The sequence below is a fragment of the Astyanax mexicanus genome, chromosome 14 (genome assembly GCF_023375975.1).
Source record: "Astyanax mexicanus isolate ESR-SI-001 chromosome 14, AstMex3_surface, whole genome shotgun sequence".
NCBI lineage: Eukaryota > Metazoa > Chordata > Actinopteri > Characiformes > Acestrorhamphidae > Astyanax > Astyanax mexicanus.
Window position 1 is genome coordinate 32,231,179 of NC_064421.1, and position 18,964 is coordinate 32,250,142.

Below are 18,964 nucleotides of genomic sequence, written 5' to 3' on the forward strand. Positions count from 1 at the left end.
AGCTTTGACTATACCTCATGAAGCTGACTGAGAAAATGCCAAGATGTGTTGTTTCAACACACTTTCCTGATGAACTCAGACTAAATATATTCTATTAAACATTAAAATACAAAAGTCAGTTTTCTAGCAACTTACTTATCTGTATTGAAAAACTTCATTTTCTCATCTGAATTCTCCCGCCCACTTGGTCATGTTGGAGATCACTCTGCAGAGAGAGGCTCCAGCAGGCACCAGTTTTAAGTATGTGAAGGATGAGCTGTGTGACCAAAGTAATGTTGATCATACTGATGAAAATTGTATTGAAATAATTTTTCTTAATGTAATTTTTAGTCAGCTGAACAATAAATGTTAAATTGCACCGTAAACTATAGCAAAGTAGTTGCCTCAACTAACACTATTAAGTTCTTTTTGTTAAAAGTTGATTTAACTAAATCATTTGTGTTGCAAAATTTACAAATTGTAGTTAAAAGCTAGTTGAGGACAAGCCAACTACTCTGCACTAGTGCACATGCTCAGTTTTACTCTTTAGTTAAACGGGGTCTACAGAGGAATTGTGCAGGGGTTTTCACCTGATATTGGTCATGCTATTTGCATATTGGGCGTGTCCTCCCACCTCTCACTCACCATCAGTGTGTAGTCATTCTCCACAGACTGCCTTCTCTTGGGATTAATATCAGTGTTAAATAATAACTGCCTGGACTAAGTGTTGAAGGTTATTAGAGCAAGTTGCTTTGCTCTTGTTTTGCGAGTGAGTGAGTAAAGACTATATGCTGTCTGGGTCCTGCTGATCATACTTGCATTATTGCAATCCTTATATGATTGGCAATAAGACAGACAAGTATCATTATGTGAGTTTGATTTGAATAAATAGATTGTTTGTGCTGTAAATGTGAAGATAGCTGTTTACAGAGACAGTTATTAAGGTCAAGCTATTTAAAAAATCTAAGCTAACTAACTAACTAACACATGCCTTCTCTGATAGATGTCAAGTCAGACTCTTTGCCCCTTTTCAACTACTGCTGATGTAATATTGCCGAGTAGTCAGCGCTCAGAGGAAAGCGCAGTAAACCTGCTTTGTCTTAGTTAAAAAAAAATAATAATAATCCAGCTTTAAACAGAAAGCTTCAACTGCTTCATACATGCCTGTATGGTATAATTTATTCATTTGCAGTTGCAAATTAAGCTGATTAAGATGAGACTTCGAGGCTATGTTCACATTACCAGGCTAAAGTGACTCAAAGCTAATCAGATCAGATTTTTTTCATGGCTGTGTAAATGTGCCAAATCCGATTTTTTCAAATCAGATTTGAGGCACTTTCATATGTGGTCCTAAATCGGATACGTATCTGATCCACGGACACACAACATGATTGTGAACAGTCAAATCGGAATTCATGCATCTTTTTGCTTTTACGCATGCTCTATGTTCTTCTTTCTCGTACCCACACATCTCTTGGTGCCAGCTATAACTGTAAAAACAGCAAAAGCAAACCGCCTAATCTTTTTTTAGCACCTCCTCAACCTGAGCATGTACTTCAAACCAGCTGTTTACTGTTTCTCCACTCCAGCAAAAGATGCTCCACATGTGAGATGCTAACTCATCCATTTCCCTTTATAAAGCTACGAGTCGTCTCTCAAATAAGACGTTTTTTGTTGTTGGTGAAGAAGGCGAAGTTTATGTATGTATCAATGTGTGCACGTGAGGTGTTTCAGGGACAGATTCGTTCACATTCCACACAGATACAGGTCACTTACATTTGTGAATGTGAACCGTCAAGCCAAATTCGATCTGAGCAAATCAATCAGATTTGAGCAATGTGGCTTGTAATGTGAACATAGCCATAATGTTGCATTTCTCACAAATCCAGCATTATGCAGCAACAGCTCATGATGTGCAGCAGACATTTCCTCCAGCAGAGCTTTGAAATTTTTTTGCTTTTGCAAACTGGAACTCTCCCTAATGATGAATGAGTTGTATTACTGTATCCATGCTGTCTTTTATTTTTCCACACAGTTTTGCACACAGCACTGATTTGTGAATGAGTCAGTGAAGTGCTGTTAGAGCGGGAATAACAGCTGCTAGACTGCTTACCAGACCCTGGTGTTGTCCAAACATGGACGGAAAACTGTCAGGGACAACAGATGTGACTTTGCTCATGTCCAAACATTTTTTTAAAGAACTGAGTTAGTTCATTAAAGTGGCTTCACCCGTTGTGCGCTCATGTAGAGACAGCAAACAGCAGCTGATTTTAAAAAGCTTTTTCTTTAAAAAAAAAAAAAAAACACAGACAGCTGCTCTATGACTGGCCTATCACAAACTGTGTTAATGCTGACCGACATGAAGGACCCTATCTTACACCTTGCGCAAGGCGTGTTATGATGCTCATTGCTGTCTTGCACCCCACCAACTGTCTATTTTCAAGCCTTCGACCTGCATCGTTCATTCTAAAAAGTGATGTTGTGTTTTAGTCATGCTTGTTGAGCCAATGAAAATATGTTATTTCTAAACTTTTTGTTTACTACACGTGTCAATGCTCTTTCTACAGTGTTGGTTAATACAGCTTTCCTATAGGCTCCTGGCACCATATATTTGCATAATGGGTGTGGCCTCTCCCTTACCATCTTTGAGTTTTCTGTTGCCCAAAGCTACCTTATCCTAGGCATGCTGGTTTGCAGTATAAGTATTTGTTATGATCCTTAGTGTTGTTTGTATACATGATTAAATCTCTTTAATAAATGACTGGAAAATGTATAATAAATGCAGTGTCTACATGACAATATATTATCAACAGTAAATTATGCTGTATTCATGCTAAATGATTTAGTATCTACAATAAATAACTAATATAACTGATTCAGTAATATAGTGTTATAATATAGTGTTATAATAGTGAGGTCCTGCATAGTGCACTAGAGGGAATAAGGAGTCAGCTGAGTTTCAGTCCATTTGGGACGGTCACCCTCGTCCCCACTGCTGCTGTGTCAGTGTGTTAGCAGCTTGTTTACTTCTCCTGCTTCTCTAAACACACTCACACACCTTGGCTTGCGACCTGAGCTCGTCCGCATATTTCATAAAGACATGAGCGGGCTAACGCAGCACAGCGTGTCCTTATTTATCAGCTAATGGAGGGCCAAGGCTGGACTGATGGAGAGAGAATGTGGCCCCTGGCACTGGTTGCAATCTGATTACTGGCTTAAAGAGCCGCTCGCCCCCCGCTAATCAATGTGTTTTCATGCAGCCAGACTGACTATAAATAGCGCAGATGGATTACACAGCATCTTCAATGAAGTCCAGGGCGAACAAGAGACCAAGATCATGCACGGGAGCTCCAGACGCTGATACTCAGCGAGGTACGATACGGTTTATATTAAGATCAGAAGAAGTTCCTGTTATAGATTGTTATAGATTTATATTACAGCGTTTTGGACCTGAAGAAACTTCAAATAAAGACATGGGAGTTCAGAGTCCACAGCTTTTGCTGTCTGAACTTATGGTTCCTACTGGACTTCATTCACTGTTAATTTCTCAACAGTGTGGTTCTGGAGCACTGAGTGGTCCAGAGGTCTAAAATGCTAAAGTGCTGCCACTATGATCGGGAGATTGCTGGCTCGAATCTCGCTCATGCAGCTTGTCATCAGCTGTCTGAGAGAGCACAATTGGCCTTGCTTTTTTTGGGTGGGTAGATGAAGCTCTTTCCCCATCTCACTTCAAGGGTGATGTCAATCAGCAGGCATCTGTGAGCTGATGTATTGGAACTGAGTCGCTGCGCTTTCCTCCGAGCGCACTGTTACCTCTTTTCTACCAAAAAAGTGCTGGTGCCGGAGCCGGTTCCTGCGAACATGCGAACCTTTTAAGAACCGGCCCGTGTTCCACTGCTTCAAGGAGTCTCTCACTACGTATGTGAACGTGGGCGTAAACAGAAGTCGGGGGCGATATGAAAACAACACGGCGGAACAAAAGCTCCTTTTAAAACTTGTGCTGCTATGCTCGGTGGACCACTATTGATTCATTTTCATTCATTTCTGCTGCTTCTCTCATTTAGCTGTGAATGAAGGTGAGGTTTGCCCCAGAGACGCTTCAACGCCCCTTCCTTTGGCCATTCGCGTCACAGGTTCGCTGGTTCCAGACCAGCAAGATTGTTGAAATAGAAATTGCTGAAATAACAAAAAAAGTCATATTCGTAAAGTTTTTAGAGTTTAGAAATCAACATTTGGTGGAATGACCCTGGTTTTTAATCACAGTTTTCATGCATTTTGGCATGTTCTCCTCCACCGGTCTTGCACATTGCTTTTGGATAACTTTATGCTACTTACTCTTGCTGCAAAAAAAATAGTTCAGCTTGGTTTGATGGCTTGCGATCATCCATCGTCCTCTTGATTATATTCCAGAGGTTTTCAATTTGGTAAAGAATCTCATCATTTTTAAGTAGTCTCTTATTTTTTCCAGAGCTATATAATGCCCTAAAGTTAACTAGTTAACCAGCAGCTAACCTCGGTTGCTGGATTTTAGTGCTCAAGGGTAACTAATGCTCATGGATGTCCTACTTACAACAAAGGATCTGCTAGCAACACCATCTGGCAACAAGCACCAATCCTAAGCAGGCGTTTCTAATGTTACGACTGATCCGCCTGTGTTGCTTACTTAAGATGATACATAACTCTGGTTCCCGTGAGTTTAGTTGCTGATTTTCTCACATTTACTATAACACTGATTCTGCAGTAGAAGTTCTTCCTTCATTGTGTGATTTCACACCTCGCAGGGCTGTAATTGTGATCACAGCTCCACTCGTCCACACTCCCTGTAGAGCTTGGCAGCACTTTCTGTTTTCTAATTTCTCTCAGTTAAAAGTAATGATTGTCTACGGAGCACTGATGAAGCCTGTGTGAAGATATCCCTCTGCAGTTGTTTTGAAAGCTAAACATAACAGAAGATATTGGACCCTATTTATACCTGGTCACTTAACGTGATTAGTATCTGGATTTTATGCTGAATTATTAGGATTTTTTTACAATGTTGTGTTTATGATGCTGTAAGATGTGGCTGAAATACAACTCAGAGCTCCTCCTGAAGTGATTTATTTATTTTTATACAACAGTTAGATCCGACCTCACAATCTGATTGGTTGAGAAGTGTTCTAGCCATGATGATATTCGTGATAACATCACAGCCTTCTCACACTAAACTTGTATGACTCCTCCGGCGCGTTGCCGAGTAACGGCATATATACACAGTACAGTTTTGAATCATCACCTCCACCGGCACCAACAGCAGCGTTAGCTTAGCACAGGCTAGCGCTCAGCCGCGGCACATTTGCCCGCAGCGCAGATCTGGAAAAAAAGGAAGGAAAATCACTCGGCTAATGCCGTCTGACAGCCAGAACGCTAACCAGCCAGGCTAGGCTAAGCTAAGTTAATGCTGAGCTAAAGCAAGTTACGCTAACTGGGAATTTCCGAAGCGCGGATAGCTTGACTCCGGTCACCTACCCACAGCCCAGCCACACCGGCAAGCTAACCAACACCATACAGCAAAACAAACAGAAATGCTCAAAAAATGCGCAGCTTTCACCTGAAGACAACGACACGGAGCAGGAGAGGAGAGTATCAGCGTTATTTCACGCTCCTAGCGTTACCATTTTCGCTTATTCCCAATTTTGCTTTCAAGCTAACTTTCGTGTTGTTAGTCTGCCTGAACCATACACTTTTTTGTAGTTAAGTTGTGGTGGAACTACTTTTTGGCGGAAGGCACAGTCCATATTAAAGCATATTCAAACTGAATTCCTTAAAGTTCTTTGATATATTTTCTTTATTCATTTTGTAAAAATAAACTGTTGTATAAAAGCAATAGAACACTCGAGGTCGTGTGTTATCACGAATAACACTCGTGCCTGCGACCGAATCACAGCCGTGATGTTATTCGTGATAACACACTCCCTCTCGTGTTCTATTGCTTAAATAAGAGTAGCTAAACTAACTCTGTTAAAAGTTTAAAGGACCATTAAGGATTATATTTTCTGAGTTACTGATAACATATTCAGGATGTGTCATCAGATATCAAGCAAGAACATACTGAGTTTAAGTACTGGCAGCTCTTGACAGCAGAGCTTGAGCCAGTATTTTCTTATTTGAACAGGTATAGAACACAGCAGCACACAAACACTGTGCTAAAGCCATGGAAACAGGCAAGCTGGCTATTTGTTCTGCTGAACAGGTAATCACTGAGCTTCAGTAAGGTTTGTTAACAAAAGCTTGTCAAATTACCATCATTACTAGCATAGTAGAGACAAGAATTTTGGATGCTGTTTTATTTAGTGTCTTTTTAGGCACTGCTCATAGAGTGCAGAGTCTTGATTCTGTTTAGGTCAAACTAGTAACTGAAACCGTTTTATTTCCAGACTCCTCGGGTGTTCTCCCCTGAGGCTGCTTTCTGTTTCCCCATCTTTTGAGGTATTTCTATGTTTTCTCTATTTTGTCAGTTTCTGAGAAAAAGACTCAAAGTCGGTTTTCAGAAGATACTCTTTTCCCTTTTTCCCAAGTATCCGTATTTGAGTTCTTCGATACAAACCGAGTGCCTGCGGTTTGATCGCCTTCTTCTTTCGTTTTTTTTAGCACCTTTGGCACCTTTCTCATTTTCCCGCCCTTTTTCTTTCCTCTTTGTCAAAACTGCAGCAGTTTTGCGGCCATTTTGTCTCTCCACAAATAATAATCTCTCAAATAAACTACCACTCTGTCGCAGGCACACCACAAGCCCCCAAAGTGTAGTTTGCACACAGTCATTTCACATTGTAAAAGCCAACTGCAACCCCAGTCATTGCACTAATTTATGCTTCTGTTTTTTTCAGGTTTTTTGTATTTATTTTGTTCCTGTTATGCACTTGAGTCCACCCTAGTAAAGGTTTCCATTAGGGAGTTAAAAATAAACCTAGCAGCAATCCTAAAGTAATTCTTGTGCTCCATTAGCACACGTAGGATTGCCAGGTATACAACACAGCAGCACACAAACACTGTGCTGTCGCCATGGAAACAGGCAAGCTGGCTAATTTTTCTGCTGAACAGGTAATCACTGTGCTTCATTAAGGTTTACTAACAATAGCTGGGTAATTTACCATCATTACTAGCATACACTGAAAAAAAATTGGAGTATGATTTACTTTAAAAAAGTTAGGAAATTTTTTCCACGTAAAAACAGCAAGTAAATTGAACAGAGCATATATTCAAGTAATATTTACTCATAATTCTCAGTGTATGTAATGTTTCTTTGCAACAATTCAATATTCAATTAGATTTTACTCAGTGTATCTTAGGAGATTTTACTACAACAATGCAGCGCCACAATCTCCCATGGCTTTTATGGTTTATTAAAACTTAAGAGTTAAAACAACTTAAGTGTTCAATTTGTCCTTTTTTAAAAAATGATCTGTTTAGTCAAATAAACTAACAATTCATCTTTATTTTAACACACACTTTCAAGTTTATAAAATTTTAGTAATATTCATATAACGTACCATTTTAAGTCAATTATAGGTATTCTCAACATATTTAATGCATTATTATTTAACTGCCAATACTGACAGTATAATACTGGAGCAGTGTAAGAGTAAACTCAGTAAAGAGTGAACTCTGTAGCTCAAACCAGCATACTGTGATTACTAGAAACACAGGTAATTTTCTCTTACAGCCTACAAACACTGAGGCCTGGCAATCAACACATATATATAATTAGCGCACGCCAAGGAAAAGGTAGCTTTGGGGAACAGACAACACAAAGATGGTAAGTAAGGGAGAGGCCACACCCAATATGCAAATATTTGGTACCAGGAGCCTATAGGAAAACTGCATGAACCAACACTGTATAAAGAGCATTGACTACCTATCACTCTACTTCTCTGCATTTATAAATCTCCCCACTTTCTATTTTTTAACCAATAACTTAAAAACGTAAGTTGAATAAACTTTCAACACAAAAGTCCCAAAGGATTAGTTTCTTGATGGTGGCACCACATTATATTCTATAGAATAAAGAGAGCGTCTGACAAAGTTTGCTTGTATATTACGATGGCAATAAAATTACAAATGCTTTGCAGTTTTGTACAGGATTCACTGCACATGCGTACATCCTGTAAGAGATTTTTGCTTGCAGTTTTCAGTTTTTCTTCTCACAAAAAGAAAGAATTACAAAAACGTTGTACATTTTACTTTGGCATTTAGACTGAAATTTACAAATGTATTTGATGACAAAAAATTACAAAGAAACACCCAGTAGTGCATATAATTGTATATGATATTCTTAAGTAACTAGACTGTACTAGATTATTCTTGTAGATTGTACTTAAATATATTTAAATTAAATTTACAAAGTCAAAAAAATTTTTTTTACTGTGTAGTAGAGACAAGCATTTTGGACACTTAAACTTATGCTTGTACGTAAGACTTATAGTCGCTTGCCACTGTGTTTCAATCTGGCAACCCGCTTGAGCTTCGCATCTAGGGAGGAGTGGATGGGGCAGAAAACTCTATCCAGTGATTGGAAATTGGACTGCTGTAGCTATTTTACACATTCGCTCACATTTATTTTTATTCTGTTTTATGTGATTTAGCATTTTTAGTTTTCCTTTTATAAAGCTGTTGCTTTTCCCATCATTTAATTCTGTGTTTTCTCCCTTTTGTTAGTTCCTGAGAAAAACGCTCAAAGTTGGTCTTTAGAAGATACTAGTTTCCCTTTTTTCCTGAGTATCTGTATTTGAGTTCTTCAATACAAACTGAATGCCTGAAGTTTGATTGCCTTCTTCTTTAGTTTGTTTTTAGGTACATTTCTTATTTGTTTCATATCTTATTTTATAATGATTAAAATTCAGATTTTTTTTCTTTACCAATCTACATATATTCTATTTATTGACTCGGCTAGGTTGTAAATGAGGGCCACCCTCAGTGTGCTCCAAGTTTAAATAAAGGTTGATTGATTGATTAAGCTAGATACTAGATTGAAGGGTTCACTGTTTTCCACTTATTGAACTTTTTTTTCGTAGAACATGCAATTTGTAGGGCCCAAGCACTTTACTTGGTCTCTGGAGTTTCACCAATACAAACTGTTCTCACCTATTCTCATCTATTTCTGAACTGGACCACAAAATATAGGTCCCTCATGCATTTCCATTGGGTGAGTGAGTCTGGAGACGTATTCAGGAATACTTTTGTATTGATTCTGTGAAGGCTGGAGTATTCAGGAGAGGCAGTGAGAAACCGGAGAACCTTTTCATTTAACTGTACCACTCATTACCCAGAGCCCATTCCCTTGGCAAAGCCCTACACAAACGCCACCGCCGAGGAACTCAGGGGATCCATATATATGGAAATATTTCTGGAAAGCGAGCCATTGTCAGCAAAACGCCAGCTCCAACTCAAACGGCGGAATAATTGGAGTCCCTGGTTCAGATTAAAGACCAACATGACTGAAATAAATGAGTTTAACCACAATTTTTGAACTTAAATCTACTTTATAGTTCCCCAAAGTCCCTGATGTGGTGTTAGTATCAAACTTTGTAGTGTTATCTAAGCAGAAAAAAAACTTTTCTTACTAAAAAAGAGCACAATACAGTTTAATGTATAACGGAAATGAATAAATGACTGCAAAAACAAGACTTTAAAATGTTTTCTATAATGTGATTTTTAGACCAACTGAACTAGAAATATTGACTTGTACTGTGAACTAATTACCGCAATTAACATTATTAGGTTTCTTGTTAAAAGTGGGTTAAAGTCACTAAATCATTTGTTTTGGCAAACTGTAAAAATTGTAGTTGAATTCTAGTTGAGGCCAAGCCAACTACTCTGCTCTACTGCACATGCTCAGTTTGAATCTTTAGTTAAACGGGGTCTACTGAGCAATTCTTCAAGGGTTTTTTACAGGATGTTGGTCAGGCTATTTGCATATTGGGCGTGTCCTCCCAACTCTCACTCACCATCAGCGTGTAGTCATTCTCCACAGACTGCCTTCTCTCAGGATTGCTGAATGGGTTGAGCTGGTTGTATTTGCTTTGTTGCAAGTCTATGTGACTCACAGTAAAACATCTATTTAATAGTTCTTTTAAGGAGTCTTACTTTCTAGCTTAAATTGGCCTAAGTAGTTTTTTGCTTTTGAGAGTTTATATATATATAAAACATGTAAGTGATACAAGGTAATTGTTTGAATTTTTCTTAAACAATAGTCAGCAGAACTTACAAAACACATTTCATAAAAGCTAAATGATGCTAACTAAAAACAAAGTTATTTTTTTAGCTGGCACAATGCAAAATATGTAGTTGGACCAACTGTATTTGTGTATTTGGTTCACAGATATTTTATTGACTCAACTTATTTTTTTAATTGGACCAAAATTCTAGGATTGTCAGCAAAATTTAAGTGCACCGGGTCACTAGAATGTTTTAAGTTGGTGAGAGTTACATTTTGTTTCAGTATACGGACAAAAGTCTGTCCAGTACCTTTGGATGAGATGAGTTACAAATTAGAGATTTGCCAATTTTGGGGATTAGTTAGGATGGTACTCTATCAACATGTTGACTAACATTAACTCTCTTGATGCTGATTGCAATCAAAATCCTCACAGCAATGCTATAGAAATCTAGTAGAAAGGCTTCCTTGGACAGTAGAAACAGTTATTCCATTAAAAGCAGGATAAACTCTTTTCAACACCCTTGATTGCAAGAGAAACGGTGAATGATGTGAATGATCCCAAATCTTTTTTTTTTTTCCATATATTGTATTTTGACTGAGATTTTTGAAAATTAACATCCAAATTAATTGAACGTCCATTTAAAGGGCTAATGGATGGTAAAAATAACAACATAAAAACGTTGTATAAATAAGAACGGACAGTGTTTGTATTCTACCACAGCTAGAGGGATACGTACTGACACACAAACACATATTAGAATCTCTTACTCTCCATCTCGTGCTCTCGCTCTCTCTCTGGCTCTCTCTCTTACACACACAAAGGAATATTTCTTGGGACTGATAAGCCGTGTGCATTCATCACGCGATGACGTGAATATCTCTGCTTCGTGACCTTCTCCAATAGTAATTCTTCCACAGGGCACTTTACACAAACAGACCGGTACACACAAATCACCAACAGCGGTCACGTTCCTCACCAGCATCTTCTTCCCAACCGCCCGCGAGACGAAATAACAGCCAGAGCGGCTCCATTGTGCGCCGGCAGCAGTGCGTGAAGGCAGCTGATTGGAGTAATTACTGAATTACCTTCAAACCTTCAGACAAATTCAGCACGCTAACAGCTGCAGATGTCATTAGACAGGACATCAGTGCTGACAGGTAAAGACGAAGGAAGCAGGAGTAGGAGACACAGGACCAGCATTAGATATAGTTTGTCCAAGCCAGAGCTTAGAAGCTCTGTATCACTGCTTATATCCACCTTCTGCCCACCACACCCTGCTTTAATTAAAAGTATATAATTTAATAACCCATATTTATAAAAAGCTGATGCTTGATACATCCGACAACACTAACCGTGTTTCTCACAGTAAAAGGCTCACTTAAAATCCTTTAATTTTCCCATCAATTGTCACTAAAGTAGAGCATTAAACACAGAGACTGGAGCAGTATTAGCATTAGCTGCTAACTGCGCTAAATGCTAAGCGCTAGCTCCTTTGCAGTTCAGAGGTGAGTACATCAGACTGTAGTCGGCATGTTTACCGTGTTAAAACAAGCTATGTGGGATAAACCACTAGCTGATATTACCCTGGCTTATCAGAACACTCAGGGTTCCTCAGAGTAGTGTTATTGGGTGACATTAGCCTTTAGTGCTAGCAGTTAGCTGCTAATCCTAATGCTGCTGCACCCAGTATAAATCTGCTAATATAAGCTTACTGGAAATAAATGGAAACACTTTATTCACCCAAATAAACAAAATTACAGGAGAGAAATCCGTGTAGATTAACATCCAGTGCTCGTTTAGACCAGAAATTTATTTTTTATTGATAGTGCACTTTATAACCCGGTGCACCTTATAGCGCAAAAAATACAGTACATTATTAGAAAATGTATGTTTGAAATGTTATAGGGGGGTCGGGAGCCAGCTATGAAAAGAATTTGATTATATTTTGGTAATTAAAGGCTACATTAAAAACAAAAAATTAAAATGATTCTCCTTAAGGTGATTTTTAAGTCAGTTGAACAAGAAATATTGAACTGCACCTTAAACTATAACAAACTAGTTGCCTCAACTTACTTTATTGAGTTTCTTGTTAAAAGTTGGTGTAACTAAATCATTTGTGTTTGACAAAATTGCAAACTGTAGTTGAACCCTAGTTGACTACTCTGCACTTCTGAACATGCTCAGTTTTACTATTTAGTTAAATGGGGTCTACTGAGCAATTATGCAGGGGTTTTCCCATGATGTTGGTCACGCTATATGCATATTGGGCGTGTCCTCACACTCACCATCAGTGTGTAGTCTTTCTTCACAGGCTGCGTCTCCTGGGATTCACAAATGCTTTATACAGTATCTGCCTGGTCTCAGTGTGGAAGGCAATAAGAGTAAGTTACTGTGTTTTGTGTTGCTGACTGTATGTAGAGTATACACTATGGTCATATGTGCGTTACTGAAATACTTCTATAATTAGCAAGAAGACAGGTAAGTAATAATAACTAATTCTTAGTTGCTAATTCATCTTCAAAAATGTAGAGTATTGTGCTCTTTATGTGAATTCAAATTATGTAAATTTACTTTTGTGCAGTTAATGTAAAAATGCTTTCTACTATAACTGAAAAAACTAATTCACCATACTTAAAATACTTTTTTGATCAATGTAATTGTACAAGAAGTAGACACAACTCAAAAAGTCTATAACAAACTGTTGCATTGATTGTTTTTTGAACCAAGGCTTTTATTTTTTTTGTATAATAGTAAAAAGTGATCCAGACTATGAAGGAACACATAAGGGATCATATAGTGACCTAATAGTGTAAAACAAACCAAAATACTCTGTAAAGCATTTAAATGCTCTTATCTGTGGTGCTGTTAACTTGTGGTTTCTGAGGCTGATAACTTTCCTGTGGTGGTCCTGATGAGAGTCAGTTTCATCATACTAACGTTTTTGATGGTCTTTGCGAATGTGCCTAAGGATACTTTAAAGATTCCTAATATGTTTCAGGTTTGACTTGGTTGATTAGTTCTTTTCATAATATGGATTAGAACATTACTCCAATAAGAAATCTAAGTAATTAACTCTTGATGAGGCACAGCTGTTAACTGAAAGCCATTCCAGGTAAATTTGCTTCATAAAGCTGACTGAGAAAATGCCAAGAAGAATGTAAAATATGAAACATATTCTGGTTTGTTTAACACTTTTGTTTACTTAATATTTCCATATATTTTTCTTAATAGTTCGGATGAGTTTGGTATTAATCTACTATGCAGAAAAAAAACAAACACTGGATTTAAGGTAGAGACACATAAATAAATATATTTATTGGCTCAACTTAACTCAGTCAAGTTATTATTTTGCTTTGACTCAGTTAAGTTATAAATATATACAATTTTAAGTTTATTTAGCTTAACTCAGTAAAGTTATCATTTTGATTTGACTCAGTTAAGTTGTAAATATATACCATTGTAAGTATATTCAACTTAATTGAGTCAAAGCTAGATGATAACTTGAATCAGTTACATTTATTAAACTTAACTGAGTTTTGTTCACGCAACAATAGTTTAGTTAACTCAACAAGTATTGTAAGCTTAATGAATTTAGTTTATTAAAATATATTAATATAAGTTCAGAGAACTTCAACCTGAAAATGTAAACATGTTGAGCCAATGAAAAAATGTGATTTCAACCAACTTTTAGCATACTACACATGTCAATTCTCTCAACTCTTCAACAGTGTTGGTTCATACAGATTTCCCATAATGCTCCTGGCACCATATATTTGTATATTGGGTGTGGTCTCTCCTTTACTTACCATCTTTGTGTTGTCTCTTGCCCAAAGCTACCTTAACTTAGACATGGGCTTGTGTAATGTATGTGCTGGTTGTTCTGTCTCAGTGTTGAAGGCTGTAAGAGCAAACTGTTTTTGTTCCTAGATAACACAGTATGTAGGCTTGGAGTTGCAATATTATACTGTCAGTATTGGCAGTCCTTATATATGTGTGTGTGTGTATATATATATATATATATATATATATATATATATTTTTTTTTTTTTTTCATTAAACTACTGTTGTGTGAACAAAACTCAGTTAAGTTGAATAAACTTAAAATTGTATACATATGTTTACAGCTTAACTGAGGCAAAACAAAATCATAACTTAATGGAGCTGAATGAGCCAATAAATGTTTTTTTTTTTTTCAGTGAATGAACTCTGTAGCTCCCAGCCAACATATTGTCACAACTGCAAACAAAGACAGCTTGCTCTTTACATGTCTTTATTGAGGGGAGCCCCTTGTCTTTGTCCTGGGAGTGTTCTCAAGCGAGATGTTAAGCAAAGAAATATTGTATCTGTTTAGATTAATGGTTCTGGTAGCGCAGAAAATGGTCACTGTAAATTGGTATAAACCTTGAAAATGGAATGGAATGGAATGGAATGCAATGGAAAGAGAGATTGGTAAAGGTTTATAACATGGAGAAAATAACAGCAAAGCTAAACTTAAACATTGATTTATTTAAGAAAAGGTGGAATTCACTGATTACATACCTAGATCTGACAGAATAGCCTGTTAGATTGTGTTAAAGGATACATGCATGTATGGGTATGAGCATTTAGGTGTGTGTAGATAGGAGAATCTGTATACAGATGTGCATATGCACATAGATGTGTGTGTATATATATATATATATATATATATATATATATATATATATATATGTACTGAACAGTAATATACTATATAGAAAGTACTAGACAGAAGTTAGTATAAGTATTTTTTTTAATCTCTCCAAACTGTAGAGAACAGGTTTTATAAGATGTCCACCTGCCAAGACGTATTTTTTTAGTTGTTTATGTTCAATTGTTCTATTTCATTGTATTGAAAATACAGTCTGTGGCTTAAATGTGTATTATAATGATCTTGTACTGTAAACAGTATATGCTATTTTTGCAATAAAAGTACTTTTGTTCAAAAAAAAAAAAAAAAAAAAAGACAGCTTGCTCTTACACGCCACAATATTGAGACCTGGTAATCAACACACCTACTCCACTACTGCACACCTAGGTTAAGGTAGCTTTGGGCAAAAGACAACACAAAGACGGTAAGTAAGGGAGAGGCCACACCCAATATGCAAATATATGGTGCCAGAAGCATTATGGGAAATCTGTATGAATCAACACTGAAAGCATTGATACGTGTAGTTTACAAACGTTTTTAAGTTGTTAGGTTGAAGTTTTATTGAGTTGTACTGGACGGTAAGTTCACTCAACTTGATAATATTAGTTCTCCTGATAAAAACACAAAATCCCTTTTTCGAGTTTGTATTAATTTACAAACATCGTTCTTTATGAACCAAAGTGGATTTAAAAAGGTGACTGAAAACAAAACTATAGAATAAATAAAAAAATAAATAAAAATAATAAAAAAATAAAATAACCCAAATAAATTCCATTAATTCTCAACCGAATGAGGACACAAACACTAGATAATCAGCAAAAATAATGCTCTGTCTTTCTCTCTCTCATAGACACACACACGGTTATATGCTATTTCCTGTACACAAACAATATATGAGGCAATATATCCTCTCATATCTATCCGTCCAATCAAGAATTTAAACACATGCGAGAAATAAAGTGCTGTGTGTGTGTGGAAGAGCAAACACACAGGTCTTTACAGGCGACAGGGTGTGGATTTAAACCTGTAATAAAGTTTTAGAAGCTCATTAAACTGCAGCTGGGGAGATCCACAGATGTAACAATAACCGGAACATAATGTCTGTTCAGCAGAAGCTGATAACTGAAGGTAATATCTAATGCCTCTAAAGTGCTAACATCCTCAACAATAAATAAATTAGCATTAGTACTGCAGTGTTAAAAGACTGTTTGACTACTTGCGTAATAGATAAAGTAACATAATATTTTAAATGAAAACAGTGTCAAATATAGCTGCCCTACTTATTAATTAAGATTCCTTAACTTAAATACTACAGAAATGTGGGATTAATTAACCTGATTAGGTCAAACTAACTCAAAAATAATTAAATGAAATAAAACATTCTCACATTTTGTTTAAAAGTTATACTGACTGCAGTGTTTCGTTTTATTAAAAATATATATGTTAACCTTTAGAGTGTGCCAGATGCTTATGTAGTATAGCATTAATTAATAAGTACACCTTTCCCATTGGCTCCTGGAACCATATTTACATACTGGGTGTGTCTCCCCCACCTTTACTCACAGTTACTCCCCAAGGCTAAATTACCCCTATGTGTTCACTGTTAGTATATAAGGAGCTTCAGCTCTTAAGAGGGTACTGATTGCAGCCCGCAGGAAAGTGGAGTTGGACGTTCAGCACGTCCAGCTCCGTCCACTTTGTCAGCATCTTGCCTTCCAGCCCCGCCCACTTTCTCGGTGTCATGTCTTAGCTTTGCCTCTGAGCGGAAGTAAACAATGTACAGGGCAGTTAGCGGTTGTTTTTTATTCAGATTTATTCAGATGTTTTACCAATATACAAACATTTTTCTATCAATTAATAATACATTTTTATTGAGACTTTAAATATAATGCCCACACCGCCCAGCTTAAATACTGTGTGTGCACTACAAGCTTGCAAGAATGACAAGGTTTTAACGTGGACAAAGTGGACGGGACTGGACGCGCTGGACGTCCAACTCCGCCTTGCCGCAGGCTGCAGTCAGTAGTAGTTGCAGCTCTCTGGTCTCAGTGTTGTAGGTTGTAAGGACAAGTTACTCTGCTGCAGAGGGTGGATAAAACAATGTCATCAATACCTGTTATATGACAGATTTAAGTATCATGTTAAAAAAGCTGTGTTTCTAATATTGGCCAGGTTTTATAATAAGAATCTTTGATTCAGATTTCAGTCCTGGGTTTTGCTCTTGCTGGAAATTAAAAGAACAGTTAATGTTCTGACAAGGGGAAGTTCCAAGCACAAGGTCCTTTTTGCTTCCTCTGGCTACTGGTAGTGGAGGTCTCGTCAGAAGCGTATGGCACAGTTATGCTGTGGGAAAAAGATAACCAAGATAGCCAAACTGACAGGGCTACTTAAAAAAACACATGGAAGGAAACCAAGGTCAGGAAACAAATGGGGCAACCTAAAAGATGTAAAACGCACAAGAACCAACAACAATGCTAGAAACAAAAAGGCTATAAATACACACAGAAACAGAAAACACCTGTGAACAGGTAACGGAGGGGTGGAGCTACAATTGACACAGCTGGAACCACTGAAGACAGAGGCGGAGACAAGGAGAACAAAACAGAGAGCCATGTGCTAGGGAGCACATGGCTAGGAAAACATGGAGACAGACAGGGGAGAAAACAGAACAGGAAAAGAATTTGTCATCTGTAGTGTAGAAGTTTGAAATTAGTTTTTTTTTCCTCTATGGAACGACATGCTTGGTAGTTAGCACAGTGTTGTGATTATACAAATAAAATATAAATTAAAAGAATTGTATCTGTTTTTTGTTTTTTTTTTACTGTAAATGCAGTTTCCTGTCTGCTGATGTTACATGTTAAATAGTTATATTAATATGCCACACATATACACCACTCTGTATTAAAACAAATTAAATGAATTAGAACATATTTGTGAGTTTGCTACCCCTGTAAGGTTAAAACAATAGCCAGAACAATAGTGGTATGATGTTAAGATAATTACAAATAATGCTAATAATGAGTTTAGCCTATGAAATGATGAGGCAACTGGTGCGCTGATGAGTTAGTGGTATGGGGGGCTTTTATGGTACTTAAGGCTCTACACTAATAAAAAAGATACTTTGCACCAACCTAAAAAAAACTCTATATTGTTACACCTAAAATATTATATTTATATAATTTTATTTATGATTTAGTAAGAATGAAGAATTTCGATTTAAAATTATTCAATATATTGTTTAACCCAAATACCAAAAAAAATATGATTTATGATGAATACCCTTTTTTTAAATACTTTCTTTATCTGGAAAACCTATAATTTTGTATTACAGCCATGTATAGTTTTACCTTTGAATAAACTAATTAAATAACTTTAATTCTGTTAATTTTTATAAACTTTATGTGATTTCCTTTTCATCCAAAATGCATTACATATTTATATATTATCTATAGTCAAAAGTATGAAACCTATTAAACAGTATTATACTAACTCCAAATGACTTAATAAACTCATATTAAGCAGCAATTGATACTGGACAAACTTTTGAAAGTTTCTAATCAGGCTTTCATTTTTTAAATGACCAGAGAAAAGCAGTATAACTGTGCAGTAACACAACTGTTAACACAGCAACTTGCTCTTATAGTCTACAACACTGCATATAAGCCATTCACCCATTATATAAAACTTCCCTCAGTAGCTAAGAGAAGATACCCTGAGGGGAACAACTTCACAATGATGGTGAGGAAGGTCACGCCCTTTATGTGTAATAGTGGTGACAGGAACCAATGGGAAGAGTGTGAGACTGACAGAAAAACTCTGACAGGAGGAGAGATCAGATGTGATGTCATAACCTCTGAAATTAAGTAAAAAATATAATTTGAGTTAAATTATTTATTGTAAGTTGTTTTAATAGGGACTGTATTTGCTTTCAGGCAAACTTAGAAAATCAAGTTTGAACAAGAAATCATAATTCTTCATTAGATCAACATAAAAATGCACTTTAAATCAATAACATAGTTGTCACACTTTTTTCAGTGTATAATGGCTTGTGCCAGCCTTGCCTAAATCTTCATCACAGGTGCACGCATACACTGGTGACCTTTCCAGGCTGTGAAGTGTAAATGGG